This window comes from Alexandromys fortis, unplaced genomic scaffold (genome assembly GCF_014885135.2).
Source record: "Alexandromys fortis isolate MF-2015 unplaced genomic scaffold, M_Fortis_MF-2015_v1.1 scaffold_172, whole genome shotgun sequence".
Taxonomy (NCBI): Eukaryota; Metazoa; Chordata; class Mammalia; order Rodentia; family Cricetidae; genus Alexandromys; species Alexandromys fortis.
Window position 1 is genome coordinate 2,925,301 of NW_026068061.1, and position 4,189 is coordinate 2,929,489.

Genomic DNA, 4,189 nt, shown 5'->3' on the forward strand with positions numbered 1-4,189 from the left:
TGTGGTTCTTTTAACATTTTTTATAAGATTATCTTTTGAGATCATTACCTTTTGAGATAAATAATAAAATGATTGATGGTTTCTTTGTAACCACAAAATGCAGCCTGCCAGTAAAGGAACTGACTGAGAAAATTACCTTGCTTGCTTACACTCTGTTAATCTATAACAGGTTGCTTGGACATGGATATATGCGAGTCCTTGGGAATGGTTTGCTTTTCACTTGTAATAAGTAAAATGTTCGATCATATAAGAGACATGAGAAACACACTGCTTCTTACTTGTAGTCATTGTAATCATTCACTTAAAACATAGGATGGAACCACATTGTCGTTTTTATATTGCTTGAAAGATTTTGCTGGGTCACATAAGCTGTAAGGGAAAAATAAAGAGAGTTAGGAGGAAGACACCAGGAAAGACGTAGTGTGGAAGGAAAACACTAGAGAAACGTGAAAGGGAAAGAGTAAAGAAGAGAGACCCCGACGTGTTGAAGGGGTGTGTGTTCCCCCTTTTGCCAGCCCCAGAAAACTAAGTTTCACTCCTTCAGAGAAAAACGTCGACTTTAAAATGTAACTGGTGAATCTATATTTGCCTTTACATTTTATTAAATCTTATATTTCTAATCCTATCTTGAAACTGGCTTAATGTTTATTTTCCAGAAGGTTATTTTTGAAAAATATTTTTAATGATTTTTTTATTTATGTGTGTGTGTGAGTTTATGTATCCCAAATGAAGGTGCCCACTGAGGCCAGAGTGTGTTGGATCTCCTGGGACTGGAGTTATAGGTGGTTGTGAACCACCTGATTGATATGGGTGCTGGGAACTGAACCCAAGTCTTCTTCTGCAAGAGCAATCTGCACTCTATAGTCAGGCATTTTGGGGGGCCACCAGCTCACAAAAAAAATGACATGGAGACTTATATTAATTATAGAAGCTTGGCCCTAGTTTAAGCTTATTTCTAACTATCTCATAACTTAAATTAACCAATTTCTGTTTATTTTCTTTCTGCCCTGTGGCCTTATTTCCCTATCTCCATACTGCCCAACCTGCTTGCTCTGCATCTCCTGGCATCTCTGCCTTCTCCCCAGCATCCTCCCTGCCTGGAAATCCTGCCTTGCTGCTGGCTGCTCAGCTTCTTATTGAACCAGTCTGTGTCACATCTTCACGGTGGACAGAAAGAATCTTCCACAACAGACCCTGACCTGATGAGCCACGTCTCCAGCCCCTCTGGAGATATTTTAGAGCTAAAACTTCACTGTAACCTGCAATTTTGGCATATATGTAAACTTTTTTTTGAAACATTGTATTGCTTTTGAAAATCTTGTAAATGGTTTGATGCAAAATATTGTCCAGTCCCAATGGTCGGCTTTGAAAACATACATACAAGGCATCTGATATGGACTGAACAGTTATATTTAGGAATATATGTGTATGTACATATATGCATACTGTGGAGGCCCAAAGAGGCCAAAGGTCAGAGAGTTCGGGACTTGTTTTTAGTTCGAGATTATTGTGCTTCTAACTCAAACAGAGGTCCCACTTAGATGTGACCAGAGTTCTGCTCTCTCAAAGCTGTTGTCAACACGTGGCTGGTTAGTTGCCAGACCTCGTGCTCCTGAAATAGGGAAGTAGTTGGTTTCTACCTAAAACAAAGTCTAAGGATCCAACTAGATTCTAGTTCCCTTTTATGGAAATGACTTGGGGTTCCAGCCAGGGAGTGGTTTGCCCACACAGTGTTTGGTCTAGGGCGTGAGTCAAGGGCGTGAGCAGTGAATGGACCCCACGACTTTCAATTTGTATGCTAACGCAGTCCTTTTGTTCTCCTACCATTTGAAATCAGGGGTATATTAAGCTGTTGGAAATTAAACAGGGATGGATTTTCAGTACTCACTGAAATTCCCTCCCCATACTATCCTATATATGTTTCTGCGTTTTATTATTTTTGTTTGTGTCTTTGTATTCTTTACCGTATTTCTAAATTCTCACGCCTCCACTCTGGAAGAAAGGTAATCTTGTCGAGGCTTGCCCCCGACAGCATGCGACAACAATTACTGAAAGAAGAGGCCACGAATTTGCAGGAGAGTGGGGAGAGGCATATGGAAGAGTTTGGAGGAAGGGGAGGGAAAGGAGAAATATCTCAACTATATTATGATCTCAAAAATAAAAAATGGTGGAAATTGTATAGTTACAGTCATATGATTAAAAATATTAAAAGGTCAAAAAAAAAAAAAAAAGGCATGACTTTAGAAGTCCTTTTCCCACAAAGACAAGCAGTGGCAATCAGCAAGACAGACCTGAACAGTGACAATACAACCCCAGTCCTCACAAGGTCCCCAGAACGCAAGCCAACGACAGATATTTGGGGTTGGGGGAAGCAGTTAATGGGTTAAGAGCAAGACCCAGGCTACCGTCACCCACAACCACTAAACTGTCTCCCTGTGACTTATGGGGAGAAGTTCTTACACTTCTGTAGTCCATCAGGGAAGTCATGACAGAGTTTATGGCGTGGCAGCTTGAGCTGGGGCTTAGTATACCGGGCATCAACCAGGAGGCTGAGAGCTGGGGAGGGCCATCTGGAACCCACAAGCCTCACCCCTACAGCCCTGCCTGCTAGGCCTTATGCTCTAAAGATTCTAAAACCCCCAGCACTCTATCCTTTCCTGGGATAAAATGTAGAAAATATTCAAGCCATGACAGATTCCGTTGAGTTCTATTAGAAAAACAAACTGATTTGATGGTTATTAATGGGGGTGGGGGAAAGACAGACTTAACTCCCCTTTTGCCACATGGTGCCAAATTTGGTAAATAGGAATGTTACCTGAAACTTCTCTCCCACTCCTGAAGAGCTGAGAAATCCCAGGATGTTCAGCAGCTGTGGGATCCTGATGTCCCCTGAATGTCTTATGGTCTGTGTTGGTTTGAATGAGAATGGCCCCCATAGGCTCATATACTTGAATGTTTGTTTCTCGGTTAGTGGACTGTTCAGAAAGAATGAGGAGATGTGGCCTTGTTGGAGGAGAGATCACTGGGGGTAGGCTTGGAGGTTTTAAAAGCTCAAAATCCGGCCACAGAGTTCCTCCAATCCTTGGGTTTGTCCCAAGTTCAGACCACATAATCCCTCCAAACCCAGTCCATCCTGGAAAGTTCTGCCCCACCGTCCAAGAAACGCTGTATAAAGCCTGTCATCTGCTCAGTTTTCTGCTGTGTCTTCTGCTGTTTCTTGTCAGGCAGAGGCAGTCACCCTCCCTCCCCAGGTCTTAAATCTTGTGTGAAGTTTGTTGTGTGGTGTGACTTCGTGGTTTTCCTCGACTCCCAGCTGCGGGGATACCGTTCCCGTCTTAGCTGTAACACTTACACGTACCGGGCCCAGTCTTCCACTCCCACGCTGCCTGCACCTTGCAGGTCAGTTCTCAGCTACTGTTCCAGCCCTGTGTCTGCCTGCCTGCCTGCCTGCCTGCCTGCCTGCCACGATCCCCACTGTGATTAAATACTTCCTCTTATAAATGCTCAATTAAATGCTTCCTTTTAGAAATTGCCCCGGGCATGGTATCTCTTTGAAGCAGCAGACCAGTAACTAGACAGGGTCCTCACTGACGGGCCTCCTGTTCATCACCCAGATTGAGCAGAGGGGACTGTGCTATTTTATCCCTAGGGATCAGTATTGCCCTCTCCCCCACCAAAACAAATGGGAAATGCACAGTGCTGTGCCGCTTGCTTAGCTAGCTGGTTCGTACTGATTCCTCCGCCTGATGTTGACCAGGGGAAGGGGAGGAGCCATAATTCTCTCTGGTGGGAGGCAGACCTGGCAGGTGGCAGGGTTTTCCTTTTGTATATTGCAGAATCTTCCGGATTTCCTGTTTGTCCCCCTCACGGGTGACTCTGGCTTTCTGGGAGTTATTCCTCTTCTAGACTTCCCTTTCGGGGGCAGATAAGCATGGATCCCCACCCCCTCACGGGTAGAATAGGTGCCCATTATCGCATCTCTTAATGCCATGCTTATTTTCTGGTCTTGAGGAAGGGAGTCAGTTAAAGTTCCAACTGAGAATCGACCCCAGCAAGGGCTCACAGTGTGTTCCAAATGTATACAGTCACGTATTTCTTGATATTTCCTGCTCATTTGGTCTACTCTTTGAAACTTCGCGTTGCTTAAAAGACCCATAACAAAAGAAAGCCCTATGGCGACGACACTTCG